Source organism: Cryptomeria japonica, chromosome 7, assembly GCF_030272615.1.
Source record: "Cryptomeria japonica chromosome 7, Sugi_1.0, whole genome shotgun sequence".
Lineage (NCBI taxonomy): Eukaryota > Viridiplantae > Streptophyta > Pinopsida > Cupressales > Cupressaceae > Cryptomeria > Cryptomeria japonica.
Window position 1 is genome coordinate 163,014,030 of NC_081411.1, and position 20,496 is coordinate 163,034,525.

Sequence of the window (20,496 nt, forward strand, 5' to 3'; positions counted from 1 at the left end):
GGAGGTCTCAACATTGGTACCCCCCACGAACTACATCTATCACAAGAATCTAATTGCTAGTGTCCCCATAGGATGGAAAGAGAGAGACTATGTAGCCCCCTAGAATGAATAATTTCCTATAAGAATGCTAAGTGTTTGAAGACAAAACAAGATCCAATGCTTACAAACAACTTGTCTCCCTTTAGGAAGAAGTATAACCATGTATAAATGCATGTATTCTTCCTATTCAAGATATGTTATAAAATGTAGAAAGAAGAAGAAGGATGATAATGGCTATAAAAACTACTCATATGTCTCCTTGTCCAAATGATATAATGATGCCATAATCCAATTAGGGACTTCCCAATCAAAGAAGAAGAAGACAAACTATAACTATGTGGAAAATAATGTAGAACAAGCTCCAAAGGTGGAAATATTGAAATGTGTACTCTAGCCAAGTAAAAAAGATAAAGATGATCCTCATGATCAGGAATGATGGAAGTCTGAACTAATGAATCTAGATAAGAAGTCAATGAAAGTGAAGGTAGATCAAATATCTCTTAAGAAGGAATTAGAATTATTTGGAGAAACATCAATTGAAGTGGCAAAAGAATCCAAAGTATCAATGCAATCATGGAGCAACTTCTCTAAAGAATGAAGAGGCACATTACAATTTGAAATAGGATTATCTAGAAATGGCTAAATATCAATATCTCCATGTAACTCCCAAATGTGCATCCAAAGAGAATGAGGACATTCAAAATAAACAATAGACTCCACAATGCTATCATCTAGATGCAAAAGAATGGCTCTTAAGACATGATCCCTATTGCATTTTCAAGCAATTTTTGATGGGGCATGCTCGGTTCAAAGGGAACAAGATTATATAAATATGAAAACAAATAATGTTGTCTAAGATGAGTGCTAATGTCATTAGTCCACTGTCTATAGTTCTCCCTCTTCAAGATGATCAAAGAAAGATGAAACAATGAACCTATTGCAAACTATCACAATTCTTAAAAAACTCAAGGAAACAATGATCATATAAACCTCAAAATATGATAAGTGATTAAAAAATGAATCCCCCAATAAATTATACCTCTCCATGTATCAGAATGCCAAAGATATCAAGAAAATTCTCAAAAGAATGCAAAAACTCAATAGATAGTAGTTGGGATTGGATCTAGAAAAAGAGCATAGACTGAAGAATAGAGCTCCTCAATACCTTTTTAATGCCACAATAATCATGGAAATCAAACAACATGGTTAAAATTAGAGCTTAGGAGTGCAAATAGAAGGGTTAAATTCAAGCTACAAAAAATGCTAATAAATGACAAATTCGGATGGATTGACTTGAATGAGTACAAAGTTGGTAGAACTAGCTTTCCAAAAATATATGGATAACAAAATTTTGACTTTGAATATGTCCAAAACATGCTCCATAGAAAAAAATTGCCTATATGAAACCCAATGAAACAAAATGGAATTCTGACTTTGCAGGTCCAAAATATGCTCCGTGGAAAAAAATTGCATATATGAAACCCAATGAAACAAAATGGGGGCCCAAATTAGCCCTGCACAAATCAGTCCCTAGTCATTGATGTGACCAACTTGCTTCAAAAGGTAAAAATAAAAAAGAAAGATTAAATATTTTCTAGGCTAAAAATTCCTCCACCAAAATGAATTAACATCAAGTACCAATATCCATGCACTAGCCAATGTGAAGAAAGATATAAAATCCATAATAAATGTCTCCACTCAAAGATTGAATAGGTATGATGCCACAAATGGGAAATAATAAGTCATCAAATAAGAAGCAAAGACTACCATCGTGACCAAGAAAAGTGCAGAGTACATGCTTGGTTCCTAGTAAACTACAACCACTGAATTATATTGGTTGATGAAGGTCAACTATTGAAATTTTGCATGGTCGGATTGAGAAACAAGCTAGCCAATGACTCATCAAAGGCATTAAATACCGATGGTCTAAACAAATTCTATTAAATCTGTAGTTCTGAACTATACACTCAATAAATACCACAAACTCTAAATGAAATGAAATCAACCAAACAAAGTGTTTGATCAGACTGATCAAATGAAATCTTCCAATGAAATAAATGGCCCCACAACCTCAGATCTTGAGCCAATACATGTTTTATATACGATGACCAAATTTTGAATGGGTTGATAGCAATATATAATACAAGAAGTATGAATGCAAATAAAAAATGGGCGGTGAAGTGAAATAAATTTGAAGTGGAAGGTGGAAGTTGGTTGCTAATGGTGATGCAGAGTTTATTTGGCATGGGATGAGGTGGAGCCTGAGATGGTGATGGAGAGTGACTTTGATACGACCACTAAACATGCATAAGAGAAAGCTACAATGAAACAATAAAATTTGCAGACTCCCACAATAAACAATGCCGCTAATATATGTGTTGCCCAATCAACAAAAACCTAAAGACAATTTACAACACAAATATATAAAATATTTGCACCACTAATAACTACTGAGACCTCCAATTATCATAACCACCATACACTATAAGCCAAAAAAATATTGGTGAAATGAAACTTTTGAATAAATAATTTAAATGCCAAAAAGAAATGTTTGCTAAATTGTACTAGTTAAAGGTACCCAAAATGAGACAAAAATATGCAAAATAATTGCCCAAAAATATAACCGCATAAAGCCAAACAAATTTTGTTGGCAAGATTCATCATTCCTTTTTTATGGCCATAAATCATTATCACAACTACTTAATATTTTACTAAATGAGTTGAAGCCATACCTCTTACCTATACTTCTAGTAAATGAATAGCTAAATTGATACTCCATCATATCATTTGTTGCTACAGAATTCCCATAGCAATTGTCATGGATAATGATAAATCCTTCAAAAACCAAGATGTTCTACTCTCTATGTATTTTTTTATATCCAACATCATGATCCGTATTGTATTACACAAAGTAATGGGAAAGTTGATGCAAGAAATAAGTCCTTTTTCAAAGTGCACTATAAAATTGTTAATGAAGATAACTATGATTGGAATCTCCATCTTCATCCTACTTTATGGGCTAACCACATTAGTATCTATACTCCAACTGGTGCCACCTAGTACTTCCTAGCCTTTAAAGATCTAAAGAAATCTTGCTAACCAATATGAAATTACCAATAGTACAAATATCTTTCCTTAATCTTATTGATGATGAATACTATAGGCTTACACAATTATAAGAGTTATAACTTCTTGAGGTGTGATGCCTCTATGCATTGAATCAATTACAAGCTTATCAAAATCATCTTTATAGAAGCAACAATAGAAAAATAAAAAGTCAATAATTTGACATTGGAGATATACGATCTCACAAAGATGCTCTTTGGTGAAGATTTATACACTAAACAATCATTTTGATTGTAAAACCTAAAAAAACAACAAGTCTCAAGGACTACCAAATTGCATCACCTTATTAAAAAGCATTATCTTGACCTCTAAAAACCTATTTAGAGTGATGAGAAAATCCTAATAGAATATCAATATTTAAATAAAAAATATTCACCTTCTTTGATATTTTATGGCTTAAGAGGTATGGCAAGCACAAGCAAGAAATAATTCCTTAGAAACTCTATCACGAATCTTAAGCTAATGTAAATGAAATTTTAATTTTAGCTCCTCTAATAGTATAGTTGTTAATGAACTTATCATAGTGGCAAAGCTTGGAAAATAACATTTTTTAATATAGGACTAAAGGATTAATCCTCCAAGGAAACCATGGATTCACAAAGATCCAAGGTAGGGCCCTGTATAAGCGGTGATGAAACTTGGCTACTTGTTAACCATAAATGTGGAGAAATTTGGAGGTTCATTTGGTAGTATTCCACCAATCATTTATCTTGTGTGGTCTCTCCAATTTTTAGACATATCAAATCTAGGGCAATATGGGTTGATGTGTACAAACAGGGATGTGTTTATAAAGAATTGGTTTCTTAGTCTTGGGTGTAAACAACTGCCATTCAATTAAAATAACTTAAAGGAAACTTTAATAATATAACATCAATAAATAAAGGCTCCGCTAATGAGGGCAAATATCTATCAAATAAAAAGAAATATTTTTTTTGTAAGAAAATGGTTCTCTCAACATATTTTTATATTTTATCAAATATGGCCATAAGATTTCTCTAGTACACTATAGCATATGATGAAAATAATGGCCAGATTTAACATCAACACTTTTTTGTGTATTTACTGCAATAGATCTCTTTTGCCAATTGTCCATCTCATAATTAAAGCATAATATTTATCACAAGGAATTTTGATCATATTATTCATATTTTGCACATTATGCAAGCGGAACTAAGAAAACATTCAACAATCTATCTTTAGAAAAAATTGATGGTAGAAACTCTTCTAAACGAAGGTACTTGTAGATTCAAAGCTATAAAATCATGTTAAAGTGAGCAACCAAGATCTTTGAACTAAAATACCAAATAACATCCACAAAGATAAGAGAGAAGAAATAATAGAAGATGTACTATTGGATAAGAATACAATCTGATATAACATGTGTTACAATATGTAAGAGGTTCTTTGCTTCTAAAGGCAAGGTGAGGCAAAGGATTGGACAAGTGGCTTAATACTATGACATAAGACAACTAAAGAAATGATAAGGTAAGATCACGTGACAACTAAGAACTTCTAGAAATATTTTAGACCTCTAAGTAGATTTAACAAGTGAATATGTGTGAATAAGGCCAATTAGGTGAATTAGGTAGGATAAATACCTTATTCACACCAACACTAGGATGGGGACATTTTAAAGGCATTCCATCTATCTTAGGCAACTCCCAATAATCTTCTTATGAAAACCACATTTTTGAGCAAGTTTAGTAGTTATAATCCTTACAAATTTCTAAAGGTCATCTCACCAAAGGATAAGGTCATACCACTTAGTCAACATACACGACATAGCTTAATCTAGAACCATGTTGCTTAATATGGTCTAGTCCAAGACTCTATTGCAAACCATGGTCTAGTTTCTGATACCATATTCTTCTATATATGATCCTCTAAAATTCTTAATTAGATATCTATATGTAATTTTATCTTTGATTATTTGTAATACTTCCCTTCATTGATCTAAAGATTTCTTTAGCTTTCTCTTTTATCTCTTCGTGTTAACATCTTCATTATTCTCCATTCCTAGTCTCATATAATCATAAATATCAATTTATGAAATATAATAGACTTAACTAAACTCAAACATTGTTTTATTCCTCTATCTCATGAAGATGGATCAAAATTAAGATTTATAATATTATATAGAAATTCATAAATACGTTTGATTTAAAAAATGTAACTATCTACAAATAAAATTTAATAAAATTTCCTACACTAAAACATTTACTTATTTCTTTATTTCATTAAGATGGTTCGATATTAAAATTTAAAATATTATAAAAAAAAAATGAAAATAAAATTTATTTCAGAAACTTTAAACATTTTATTACGCCACTATAAAACTAATTTACAAAAACTAAACTTTCATAACCTCAACAATTCAAAACAATGTTTCCCATTTAGGAAGTGCACCAGTCAAATACGTTATTCCTACACAATTTTCTAAAAGTTCTTTCAAGTGACCCTTTGGATCTTTACATTTAGCTTTATCTTCATTTCTAATAAGATTTAGAAATAGTTTAATGGTCGATTGACGATATCTCTAAAACGATCTGTTTAACTGTGTATTATATGAATGAAGTATAAATAATTATGGTTAGAATAGACTCTTTTAAATTGATAACAGCATTGAAAGGCATTTTTGGAAAAGAAAGCATACTTGTATACTTTTTCAGAATTTAGATTGAAGAAAGAACTTACCGGAAGACAGTCGCAAATTGAAGCTGTTATGACTCAGGGGCCTTGGTGCGGATAAGCTGCAGCAATCACAGATGACGATGGTGTAAGGAAAAAGTATATTAAATAGCCAAAGCAAAACTGAACATAACTTAGTCTCTAACTCGTGTATACCCAGCGTTTATTGACAGAGTTTCTGGTGTAAACTCTCAGTTTGTTTGTTAGGGAACACTTCATCTACTTAAAAAAGAAGATTATGCTTTACTGAATAAAGCGAAAGACTTTTCTGAGAAAAAGAGCACACAGTCAGTCAATAATAACATGGCCGACAACTTTTAGTTGGATATGGAAACCGTGTGGAAGAAATTGGGGAGGTGGACCCACTCTGTGCAAGGACACTTAAATATTCATTATCATTCTGCTGTATACAACTAGACAAGTCTCTTTCAATTTTTGAAGAGATGTAGATAGTTCTTAAGATTTTGCTCTATATAGTCATACAATATTTACTATATTTCTCTTACAATATTTTTTTTTAAATTATTATTTATAAATCTAGACACAACTTCAGCTACATTTCATCCATAAATTTATCAAACTCAAGATCAATTAATAAATCAAATGATAACATTATCATAATTTTCAATATCATTTACAAAATTCAATTCAATTGCATGTGTATAACTTTCATTATAAATATCAGCTACACAATAAATTATTTATCTACACTATTTTTATTTCAAATCTATAAAGACAAATACTCACTTTTAATTATTTTTTAAATATATAAAAAATAATTAAATTTGATGGATAAAAAGGTAATTTTATTATAAAAGATTTTATTCTTTATGTTTTAATTTTTATTTGAAACTACTATGTTTTAATTTTCATTTGAAACATAACTAATATGTGCACCCTAACTTGGGGCTTCTCAAAACCTACGTGAAAATTTCAAATCACTTCGATTTTTTTATAGCAGCTTACTTGGCAAGTCCCCTGCTTATAACTAAGGTTTCAAGGCCACATCATCAAATATGATGCCACATCAATATGCTTTATGCCAAGGTGTCCAAAACAGCCCCCCAAAAAAGTGAGACCAATAGGTGTGCAAAAGGGCCCCAATACTTGTGCAGCTGATGTGGCATCACATGATTGGTTACTTTTCACAACAAATGGTATATTTTATACAACTATTAGTGCAATGTTATACAAAGGTTGGACATTAAATCAGCAAGTATTGGGGTATTAAATCAACAACTTCTATCACAAGAATTAGAATGCGCTCAACTACTGAATCCTTTCCCTTAAAATGTTTTTACAAAAATTAAGAGTGTTTCTAAGGTTCGCTGAATCAATCTTTGTTGTCATATTAGATTTGAAGCGTTAAAGTCGTCCTTTTCTGAGCTGGGGATTATGTATTTATGTCAAATCGCACATCAAGTCTGATTTTAAAGTGAGGTTTTTAACTGATTCGAGAACAGAGGAGCGGGCCTCCAACTTAAGTAACACTATTTACCTTTTTATACGTTCTGTTACTCTTTTCAAACAACGCATGAGATTTGTCATTTTAACTTTTAAATAAAAATATTAGATTACATAGATACTGCTATTGTTTTTTCTTAACTTTATAGTAACATCTTAATAAGTTAATATTTAATATGAACTAGTTTGATTAAGGCACGGCGGTATGTTTTGAGTTAGCACAGGCGAGAGTGTCTGTCCTGGTTCTGTGAGCTGATAAGGTTGCGATTTAGTGTTTGTTTGCTTTATTTATTTAAATTCTTACGTCTATTACCATTGGTGTTTCATGGTGTCCGTGGTCTATGCTTTGTTTTTCCTTATTTTTTTCGACTACCTTTTTGGCACTGGCTATGGAGCATGAAGAATGCCCCTATAGCCTACCCTTCTACCTCTGACGACTTTTGTATGTGTCCACTTTGGGAAACATGCAACCAGTATTAGGAGGGGGCTCTCAGCAGCACAGACGCGTTTATTCTGGTTCTAAAATGGTAGTACGGATTGACTAACATGCATGTTAGTCGTACGTTTTACACCATCAATTTTGAGGTCCGTTTTGGAGCTAGAGTAGCCACAACCCCACGGGCTGCGGGGTCCCATCCCAGCAATTTTTTAAAAATAAATAAAACTTAAGTGCCGCCTCTTTCAATAATATAATATAATATTATATTTAATTAAAAGAATAAAAATATATAATACAATATTTATAAAACTAAAATAATATAATAATATATTTAATTAAAATAATAAAAATATTAAATAAAATATTTATAAAATTAAAATAATATTAATAAATAATAATGATTAAAATCTACATTTTTAAATTAAATAAAAATCGTGTTATTGACTTTTTCAAAAATTACAGAGCGATAAAGCTATTTTGGCTCCAAAACCACAGTATGGTGTGCATAACACGCAAATTAGTCGCACGTTATACATCGTTGATTTTGCAAACAATGACTACGATTTCCCAAGTTGTCAATAACACGATGTACAATTTGGCATTTTTGGAGCCATAATAGTGATGCCTTGGCTATTTCACAGGATAACATGACAGGTTATTGATAGAATTTCTGTATAACATGAAGGTTAATATTGGGTAACATGACAGGTTATTGACACACAGCAGAATGACCCGACGTTATCATACAAAGGTTATTATACACAGGGATAACATGACAGGTTATTGACCAAATTTCCATATAATACAAAGGTTATTACTAGATAACATGACAAGTTATTGACACATTACACGATGACGGGATGTTATTTTACACAAGGATAACAAGATAGATTATTATCTCGAAAAAGTAGGACATAACTGCTTAAGATAGATTATGTGGATCGTGATCAACAAGATGCGCTAATCTATATATATATCATAAAATTACTTAATTATATTTTCAGTTTTTTAAAAAATATTTAAATGATAAGACATATTAAAATATAAAAATATTATACATATAAAACAAAAAAACTAAAAATTATTATACATTACCAAATAGGCCAAATACGACCAAATACTGAAAGTACAATTTCACTCAAAATCACTGCAAACCGATGGCAGATTATGAAAGTAGACAAAATTGTATACACTTTAAAAAAAAACTTGAAAAAGAGGTTGTATGACCCCAAACGAAGTCTTTGAAGTTGCAAAATTCAAGATTAGATAGGTATAGTCATCAAAAACTGCAAATTATGAAAAATATGTCCATCAAAATCAAAAAATTCCTCCACCACTGCCAAAAGCATGAAAATTATCCCAAACCCAAAAAAATGCACCAAAAAAGAGCTAAAATGAGCAAGATACAACTTTTTGAAGTTGAACTGCAAAATCAAAAAGTTCAATGAGAGGGGGCTTCAAAAATTTGAAAAATGATGGAGTCAACAATCTGTCATGTTAAATTTGATGGTCATCTAGCTGTCAAATTTTTTTTTGCCTCCCTACACATGTCGATGTCCATACAATATGGATTGCTGATGTGGCCAAATTAGAATATGACACGTGGCATATGGTCCATACGGAAAGATGACATGGTTGGCGACTAGAGGGATGACTGTATTGTTCGTACAATGACTTGGTATTGATTGTAAGCTGATGTGTTGCTGACTAGACTATATGGCAGGTCTATGTGCCAGGTAGAGGTGGGAGGACCATACGCTGCTATGCAATGCGTAGCGCCAATGTGGCCCTTGATGTGGCAAATAACTTGCACCGTATGAAAGATGATGTATTGACTGACTGTGCACCAATGGTGTGCTGAATCAATGAATGATGTGCTCGGTTGATTGTATAGGCCTACAAAATCACAAAATGCCATGTCGCGCTTGGTCTGTCTGTGTGGAAAATGGGAATACACCATGTGGAGGTAGGTTAGCATTGGAGGGGCCCGTGCATGAGCCGGGGCTGATGCTGTTGGAGCAAAGCGAAGACCAGCGGAGCACTGGTGACTTGCAAGAAGTGGGGCCCTGCCTAGCAGAGGCAGGGACCAGTGGCAAAGACAAGGAGTCGAGGCAGTAGGGTCTACAACCGAGTGGTGGAAGCAACAACACCAAGCGGTGAGAGCAACGACGTTGGGCCAAGGAGGTGGAAACGGACGAGAGCCGGAGGAATAAGCGTCGTCATCTAGTGGATTCGCCGGAAAATGAGTGCAGTGGCCCCCAAAACAGTCCCTGTAGATAATTTTAAAGTGCAGTACGAGTGTTAGGGGTCATGCTGCACCCCCCCCCCCCCCCCACAACAAAAAAAGAAAACTTTACAATGATTTTTATTAAAAAAGCTATGAAATTAAAATATAATTTCACAGAAAAAAAAAATCGTTGTTTTTTAAAAAAAAAAATCCATACCACTAGCCTTATAGTCTAAAAAGTTTCGCCAAACCCCAAAATCACTTTTCTCTAAAATAGGCCAAATTTATACTTTATTTTTATGGAAACAAGCACTCGAAAGCAACCGCGAGGTCCAAATTGCCATAAGACTCACCCAAAATGAGCATCTCCCCATATCTAAAAAAGAAACTCTCCAAAAGCTCTCGAAAAAGACTAATCAATAAAATCCTATAGGTTTTGATACCATGTGAGAATTTGATGAAAATGGCCAAGATCTAGGGCACAATGAATATCACAATAGAGAGACCAAATAAATTTAATAAGAGTAAATTATATTCTAATCAATAGAAAATACTAATCAACTGGATCATCAAGAGTTGTTACACACAATGTAGATGAACTTACATATAAAGACAAGGCTAAGAGACAAGAAAGAACACAATGATGACATATGGCTCAATGAGATGCAAGGGTAGCAGGGATAACTTTAAGAAACCACCCCAGGGCAACTGTGTAAAATCCTGGTGAATCAGACATTATTTTTGGGGGAAATTTTTCATATGGATGGCGAAATTTTTTTTCAAAATAGGGCAAAAATGTATTTTGTATTGGCGATTTTTTTCTAGGGTACGAAAATTCCATAAATTTCTGGTGAATTATACCTTGTTCTATGGGGAAAATATATATTGTAGGAGGCGAATAATTTTTGTTAAAAGGAACAAATATATAAATTGTATGGGCGAAAAAATTTACTCCGAAGGAAAAATTATTTAAATGTATTGGCGATTTTTATCCACTGCTTGAAAATTATTGAATTTGTTTTGGTGAATATTTTGTTATTTATGGAAAAATATAGAGTTTATTGGTGATTTCATGAATTCATTGCCATTAATAGACAAGGCACATCACATCACATTAGTACATCACATTGAATTTGGACTCTGCACGATGTATCAATAAGTGTGGCCTCTTTGACACGTGAAAGGTGACACATACCTAAAATCTATCAATGATTTTAAACTGTTCGATGATCGTAGATCAATGGCTAAAGTTTTATTTCAGCCCAATTTTTTGAACGGAACATAGCTTATGAGAAAGTGCCCGAAATGGAATTGGATTCAATAGACACGTATCAAATCTCACGAATTACGATCGATAATTTCAACCATTTAATATATATCTATTCACTTACGGTAATCCACGCTATCCCCACGACTTCCCATGTGGTACTTGCCAACTTGGTACTAGTTTTGAGTTGTTTCCAAATTTAAAGCAATTAATACGGTTAGAGAAGTAATTATTACAATCAAGAGCTTTATTTATATACGATCTCTATGTCTTTCATCTTCAATTAGCCTTTGCCATTTGGTAGATAAATCTTCAGAGCTCACGATATTTAAATTCTTCCTCTGGTTTAGGTTTATAGGCTTAGGTTGTTTAATTTGTTAATCTATTTTTTCAACATGGACACTCCCATCTACTTGAGAAGCATTTCTGCAGAGGACCAGAGGGCCTTTCTGGGCTCCCTTAAGGATGAAACCCTCCAATGTGTTTGCAAGGAGGTCGGGTTGTTCATCAATGAGGTTGTGCAAATGGTGCTGGGAAGAGAGTTTCTCCAAAACAAAAATAGATACCGTGTTAACACAAACATTACATCTTGTTTCTTAGCGTCTCTTCTTGACCTCAGAGGAGACAAGGTGGATATACTGATGCTGTTGAGGAAGGTTTTTAACGAAGACTTCCTTGGAGATGACATTACTATTGTTGTCCTTGCAGAAGTAGGAGTGGGGATCTCTTGGGCAAGTGAATTAACCAAGCTTCTTCTCCCTAACCAAAGAGTGTCAATGGCCAGGCAGCCGTTTCTCGTGAACCTAAATGTGGAGCACTTGATGCGTCATAGGAAATGGACATGAATTGGTGGGGACTTCCTCCGGAAATGGTTGCTCCTGGATGACTTTCCAAAGTACAATTGGCTTGAAGAATTCTCTCAGCCTATGTTGTCTAAATAATTCTACATGGAAGGAGGGTCGGATTCTCAATGCAAAGTTGTAAACCATCCACTACCTGTGCCCTAGCCCCACCCCCCTGGGCCCCTAGTAGTTTTTTTTTCCTATGTCCTCGAAACCTAATAGGGTTAGTGGCTCACTCAGTTTGTCTTTTAAGTTTTTGAGGGACTCAAGTCTCAGACTTGAGACAAAAAAATTGTAAATTTCCAAAGCATAAATATTAATGATAATTTTTCAAATTCCAGTTTGTTCCAGTTTGCCTCTTATAGTCTTATGGATATAAAAATGCTTTCTATAATTCTATTTCATTTTTATTAATTAATTTCTTTCAAATGCTTTTTGTATATGAGCTACGTTATTTCAATTATTTGTTAAACAATGGAAATAAATTTAATACTGTGATCTTTTTTATGTAATGCTATAAAAAAAATTCAGTTCGTTCCATTAATTATTTGTACATTGATTATGGTTGATTATAATTTTATAAATATATAGTCATTGGAAATACCAAATTTCAAAAGTTTCAAGATACCAAAGTTTATCGGTAAAGGTTTTTTCATTCTATTAATTCAAAAGTTTCAAGATACAAAATTTGCAACCATTCATGCATAAACGAAGATAGAGAGAAAACCATTCCACAACTTATAGCAAGTAGACCAAAAAACCAGTTCATTGTTGGATATCCATAACCAATGTTCTAGCAGTAATAAAGCATTTGGAAGCAAATTAAAAAACACTAGATGATAGGCCACTCACTCACTCTCCCCTTGGGTCGTCTCCTCTCAGTCCCTTCCCTCCTCAGAGGTCGATTCTTTCCCTTTTGTCGCTTCAGCTTTCATTTTTGGAATGCAGTTTAGGTACCCAAAATCGGGGTCGCCATCCAAGCTTGCCAGTAGCTGTATGGCCCTTCCTTCTTTGGCCCTATCTCTCAATTCCCTACCAACCTCCATCCTTGCCACCACATGCAAAGCCTTCAGGATTTCATCCACCCTGGTTAATTTCACAAAGAGTTTCATCACTTCCCACCCCACTCAGGCACGTTCACGACACTGGTATTTGATTTCATCCTCTGGGCCATGAATAAAAGGAAGCAATTCCTCCTGGTCGTCCCCTTCCTTAATTTGAATGCCAACTCTCGACACCACCCACTCTAAGATTGAATCCAGGTTAATCAAAAAATCCCCATCAATCAATTTGACCAATGTGAGTTTTACCTTTTCCACCTCCAGTTCAAATTCACAGGCCCACACCAGAATCAGAGAGAAAATGTCCATGTTAGTTCGATACCAGTGACTGATATGTGCCACCTCCTCCACAAGCATCAGTCAAGTTGTCGCCCACAACTTCTCCTCTCTTAAACCTGAACAGCCTTTGCATTCGTTTATCATATACTTTGCCCAAAAAGGGCACCAACTTATTGTCCATTTGCAGTGTGAAATTGGCCTCCATGGTCACCTGTAATTTTAAAAGCACTTCCTGGAAAAAATGTCTTACAAAAGCTATGAACTACAGATTTGTTCTACTTCAAAGCAAAAACTGGCACACAGATCAAAAGGTAATAAATTCTGCCTCTGTCGTATAGGTCGGGTAATGAATGTGTACGATAAGAAATTAATGCCATGAGATCAAGAAAAAGATTTCCTGCCATCCTCCCCTCCTCCGTTCGTGCGACTTGCCGCAGGCAACTCCTTCTATAACTATTAATCGCCACCTTGACATTTTTACTTTCCAAATTTTCTCGCCCTAATAGGTTGAGGAGTACACATTTTTTAAAATTAATACACTAAATTTATGTTGCACTTTTATATATATTTTTAAACTATTTTTAAAAATTATATATCATAAACATATTTTCAAAGAATTTTGTTAAACTTTAAATTAATATTTTAGATTTAATATTGAGTGTTTTCCCTTTTATATTAAACTTTTACCTTTCAAATTGTATATCAAAATTTATATTTTTATTTAGTTATTTGTCTTATTCTAGAAACTAAGTTTCATGTTTTATACTATTTTTGAAATTCAAATTTTTACAACTAATATTAAAATCATATTTAATAGTTATCTCAAACTATTGCACATCTTTAAAATTTAAATGTCTTTATTATGGGACCAACGACATCTGACAACACTCAAGTTCTCAACAGGTATCATCGTCTGTCAGATGAGCAAAGATCAACGGCTTAGGGTGGATTTCGGCCCAAATGTGGGCAATGAACACATTTGTGAGAACTTCACCCAGAATTGAACATTTTAAATTTCATTAAATATAATTAAGTCTATAGTCTATAGACTATAAATCTCTTTTTTTGGGCAAAAGTTTAAAATGATTAAATAGACTTAAAAAATAGACCCAAAAAGTGACATGAGTATGGTGACATGTCAGAAAAATGGCAGAAGTCGTGGGACCCACTACATCTGTAAACAAGTACCATCGTCCGTTGGATGAACAAAGATCAACGGCTTAGGGTGGATTTCAGCCCGAATGTGGGAAGTGAACACATTTGTGAGAACTTCACCCAGAATTGAACATTTTAAATTTAATTAAATATAATTAAGTCTATAGTCTATAGACTATAAATCTCTTTCCGGGCGGAAATTTAAAATGATTAAATAAACTTAAAAAACAAACCCGAAAAGTAACACGAGTATGGTGATGTGCCAGAAAAATGGCTGAAGTCATGAGACCAACTACATCTAAAAATAGGTACCATTGTCCGTTGGATGAACAAAGATCAACAACTTAGGGTGGATTTCGGCCCGAATGTGGAAAGGGAACACATTGGTGAGAAGTTCACCCAGAATTGAACATTTTAAATTTAATTAAATATAATTTAGTCTATAGTCTATAGACTAAAAATCTCTTTTTCGAGTGGAAGTTTAAAATGATTAAATAGACTTAAAAAACAGACCCAAAAAGTGACACGAGTATGGTGACATGCCAGAAAAATGGCAGAAGTCGTGGGACCCACTACATCTGTAAATAGGTACCATCATCCATTGGATGAACAAAGATCAATGACTTAGGGTAGATTTTGGCCTGAATGTGGGAAGTGAACACATTTGTAAGAACTTCACCTGGAATTGAACATTTTAAATTTAATTAAATATAATTAAGTCTATAAAGCTCTTTTTTCGAGCGAAAGTTTAAAATGATTAAACAGACTTAAAAAACAGACCCAAAAAGTGACACGAGTATGGTGACGTACTTGAAAACTAGCATAAGTCATGGGACCAATGACAACTAACAACAGGTACGATTCTCCGTTGGATGAGAAAAGATCAATGGCTTAGGGTGGATTTCGGTCCGAATGTGGGAAGTGAACACATTTGTGAGAACTTCGTCTGGAATTGAAATGTTTTAAATTTAATTAAATATAATTAAGTCTATAAAGCTCTTTTTCAAGAGGAAGTTTAAAATTATTAAACAGACTTAAAAAACAGACTTGTAAAGTCACAATAGGTATCCTGGTCCCTCGTCCATTGGATGAGAAAAGATCAACGACTTAGGGTGGATTTCAGCTTGAATGTGGGAAGTGAAATCATTTGTGAGAACTTCACTCGGAATTGAACGCATTATATTTAATGTCCTCAGAATTTATATTGAAGTAGTGAATGTTTTTTCCTTTGGCATGGAATAGTTATTAATAATAATTAATAAAATTACAACATGATTCTTAATGTCCTCGGAATTTATACTGAAGTAATGAATGTTTTGTCCTTCGACATTGAATAGTTATTAATAGTAATTAATAAAATTACAACATGATTCTAGATATTTTTCCCTTTAGGTATTACTTTTAAGAGCTTTCAAAATAAGAGACTCGTAAATCATAATCGTATTTCATTTCATGGACAAACCTATAAATTGAGGGAGATTCAGAAACAACTACTAGATTGAGGAATGCTAGTTCCAACAAAGACTCTCTGCGTCAATCTAGTGAAATAGAAATTCTGGGCAAAATCTAGAACACCTACATCTCACCCTTTTTACTTCTGGTAATCTCGTGGTCCAATTTGAGGGTTAGCATTTTCAAGTTTTTATCTAGCATTATTTTGAATTATTAACAATAATAGTGATGGGGAAAACCGGAAGCAGTAGTTCAACAAGAAGCCAAGTGAAAAACAAAATGTACCTAACCAAACTGGTTAAAACACCAGGTTTCACTGATGAATACCATGATATATATGACCCTGCTATCCATGGTGAAAAGCGTATCATAGATATTAGATATGCATTGTCTAGTAAGGTGACAGATCCATGCAGGGCAAAATTTATTGTTTTCAAGCCAATGTTACAACAAAGAACATATAAAATTGCATCATGGGATGTTGGATTGGGAAGCATGGTGTTACCTGAAGTATTCCCTTGCCCTAATTTTTTCATGGTCTGCGTTGAAAATTATGATGAAGATAAAAAAGCAATTGTCAATAAAATACAAAAGAGGAAATTCTATCCATAAACGAGGGACAATTTGCTCGTTTGTTGAACCTAGGATTTGAAGCCCAAAACTCAAATGTCCAAATTGACCTTGAAAAGATGACATGGAATTATGAGAGTCTCCATCCAAGTCACAGAGATTCATTTATCAAAGCTCTAATAAAGAGTGGTACTGGTATTGTGTTGGATCAGAATCATAAGCCTCCTTATGATTCTAACATTTTTGTTCCATGGGTTGGGGATACTATTTCCTTGTCGTTTGGCCTGGGATTGGAAAATAATAGGGAAGTGGGTGCAAGCATTCTTGAAAGGATTTATAATATCCATTGTGTAGGTCAGCTAGTAAGATATAATTTTATTGAGCATAGTGTAAAATCCATGCAAAAATAATTACTAATGATGAAAAAAGGTTCATGTAAGACATTGAGGTTCTCATCCTACTTGTTCTATCTCCTTCTATCCAAGTATCGTGCAATATTCAAGACCAACAAGCTTCAAATTGTGAGCTATAAGATTGATGAGAAGATTGGGTAGAAAACAGAGTGTCCAATATATGATTGGAAACCAAAGATAAGGATGCATGATAACTGAAAGAACTACAACCATTTTGTAGACTTCTTTTTGGCACCAATGTATAATGAAATTACAAGCACTCCAATGCCTAGGTTGCTTGTGTCTTGTAGAGATTGCATTCAACTCGGAAGTCAAATAGAATTGGCTAACTGGTTCTTCATGGAATAATTCACTGTGCTAAGGTTTTACAGATCAAAAGTAAAACCATACAGACTTCCAATACATGTGACAGAGAGGATATTTGCTTTAGAGTATGTACGAAAATTGGAGAGAATAGATAGGCACTTCCATGGTCAGCAAAAGAAGAGCATATTTCCTTCCTTGCCTTTCTCATGTGCAGGGTTCACATTTGAGAGAAAAGCATTCAATGTGGCACATGATTTTTTGATAGTTTTTAAATTTGGTGATGAGGGTATCTGGCAGTATGATCCAATCAGTGTAGTTCAAGCAAGGCTTAAGAAAAATGGGAACTCTTCAGCGTTATGTCAACATGAAAGTAAACCATTGCTAGAAAAGCTTAGAAACATGGACTCCTGGGATGAGGTTAAAAATAGATGGAGAAAATTGCAGCTGACAATAACATTTCAACAGAAGAAATTTCATCACAAATTATGGCATTGCACACACAAAGGACAACAGAGGAGGGCTAGGGAATCCAAAATAGGAGGTCCTACAATTTCTACCTAAAATCTACTAATCCATCTAAGAAATCTATTCCCAAATCAATTTTGCATGAATGTAAAGAGAATTATTGGACTCAAACCAAAATAAATGATTTTTGAACTATAAGGAGGAATCTCGGTGAACCAAAGACATGTGCAGAATTTGAGAGTATCGATGAGGATGCAGAGTTTAGCAAATTGTGGAATATGGAGCATGATAGGACTGAAGATGATGATGAGCATGAGGTTGAGCCCCCTCCAACAACTACTACAGTCTCGAAAATATTAGGTGGAGTCAATGAGTCCATGAAAGAAAAATATAGCAAAGGGGCAAACATTGTGGGAAAAAAGGGTTTTGAAGGTGGTGGTCTAGGTGCCAGAGGAGAGGGCATTTGGTATCCACTTTAAGTACAACTTCCATCAGGGTTAAAATCATAAGGTCATGTTAAACTAGTCATTGGACTTGATTCTTCAAATTCATCATGGATAGGTACTACTCATTACCCTCAAGGTCCACCTACATTTGTTTCAGGTTCAAATCCATAACCACCACCACATCATGGTATTCCCATTGCTCATGAATCAAGTGCCACTGCCACTGGTGGGGAATCTGGGGATGGTATTCCTATTATTGTTCATTCAAGTGTCCCTATGATTGGTGGGGTTGGCATGGGTACTACTATTGATACTAGCTCTCTTGGTGTTGGACAAGGGCAACATCAAAATATCTCTCGCAAGAGGCCACTAGTGGTAGATACTCAATCTCATACTATTGAGAATCCTATATCAAGTGTTGTTGACACTACAAATCAATCATTTGCAGCTACAGATCACACACCTCAAAAGATTATGAAAACTACACATGAAAGTGTCAGTGGGAGTGGGACAGGATCAGTAACTGTTGTTGGTAATCCTAGTCAAGCATTAGTTAAAACCATAGTAATAAGTGGAACTTGAGCCTATGGTATTCCTATGTCACCTTTCAAACATTCAATTGCTTCAGCAAGCCCAGATTTTCAATTTCGTGATTACTATGAAAAATATGAACACAGAACAAAAGCAAATAAAGAAAAAAAGAAAGCATTTCATAGGGTTTTCCTGACTGAAGTTGTAAATGAACAGCCTGCACTCGCTATTGCTATTTTGCTAATCCAGCCTATGAATCTATGATGCACAATGCAAAACTTCAGCCAGTAAATTTGTATTCTCAAATTCTCCCTCGCTTTAACATTTATGCATTTCTCTATTTCTGATCAGTAGGTTTTAGGCACTGCTATTATCTATGTTTAATTTTTTATTGCATGATTTAATATTTAATTTTGAACTCTATTTTTTGAACAGGAGACATCAAACATGTAGCATATGTTAAATTGCTAATATGGCCTGTGATGGCCATATAAATCTGTGTTGAGTTTATGATTTTGATGTTCAGTCTTCACATGTTGCAAACTTGTAAATCGACCTGAAGTTGTTGTTGCTCCCTTGTTTCTATAAAAGGGAATTCAGGGTCATCTGCAAAGGGTTCTGAAACTTTGTATTCACTTTTGCATGGACATTGGAGAATCACACAAGAGTTGTTGTTGCTCTCTTGTTTCTATAAAAGGGAATTTAGGGTCATTTGCAAAGGATTCTGAAACTATGTATTCACTTTTGCAATTTGCATGGAGAATCACACAGATTGGTGTATTACTATTGAATGAATTGTATCATATGGCTATATTTTGAAAGAACTAATGAAATTATAAGTTCTCAACATGTGTATTACTATTGAATGAATTGTATCATATAGTTCTGGAATGTATCACACAGATTTGAGACTCAAACATGTATAAATAAACAATAAACATCTATGTATCAATAAATACATTATATATTTTTTTTATTATGCTATTTTAAATCTGGAAATAGAAAGTTGAAAAATACAATTACAAATCAATATTAAATTCTAATTGCAAAAATTCATATGCTTTTGTAATATGAATGATGAGATACAGTAATAAGATTAATAAATACCAATCTCTTATAGTTGCCATTCATCCTCATCAAATTCAAAACTTTCTTGATTCTTGTATGTGGTTTGAGTTTCTTCACTCTGAGTCTGCATACCTTCACCGAACTGCATCTCAATGCTACCAGTAGGTCTAGTACATGAGTCAATAGTCCGACTAGCACTTTGGTTTGAAGTGTTTCCCAAACCTCTTCTTTCACATTTGGACCTCCAGATTTGCAGTGCCCTATCGTAAGGAAAAGTGTGGACATCATACCTAGATGTATAGAGCCTCAAGCAATTTTCCAAATTTTTGTCTAGTTTGTTTCTTATCTTTGATTTTAGGAACCCCAAAGCACTGAAAAATCTCTCATCTTTTACCGAACCTAATATCATGGTAAGAAATAAATCAACAAGCTTCACATATTCTGGCATTGAATCACACAACATTGAGTTCTCAGCTATTGTTTTCCAAAGCCTTGTTACTGATCCCTCTTCGCGAGGGTTCTCCATTTTTCCATATTGTTCTTTCATAGTGTATGCAAAATGAGATGATTGCTCTCGAAGATGAGTTTCGTCTAATATTCCATTTATAGTTACTCCATTCAATTCTCTAGATATACAAAATTATTTTATCAAAGTCAG

At 33.9% G+C, this 20,496-nt stretch overlaps 1 long non-coding RNA gene across 1 annotated transcript in view; it reads right to left on the reverse strand.

The window, feature by feature from the left end:
- Positions 1 to 20,496, reverse strand: part of LOC131857053 (uncharacterized) — a 58,952-nt gene that overhangs the window by 8,840 nt on the left and 29,616 nt on the right. Inside the window, exon 3 of the long non-coding RNA XR_009358474.1 lies at positions 5,860 to 5,915. This is a non-coding gene — a long non-coding RNA (uncharacterized LOC131857053). The remainder of the gene's footprint in view (positions 1 to 5,859; positions 5,916 to 20,496) is intronic.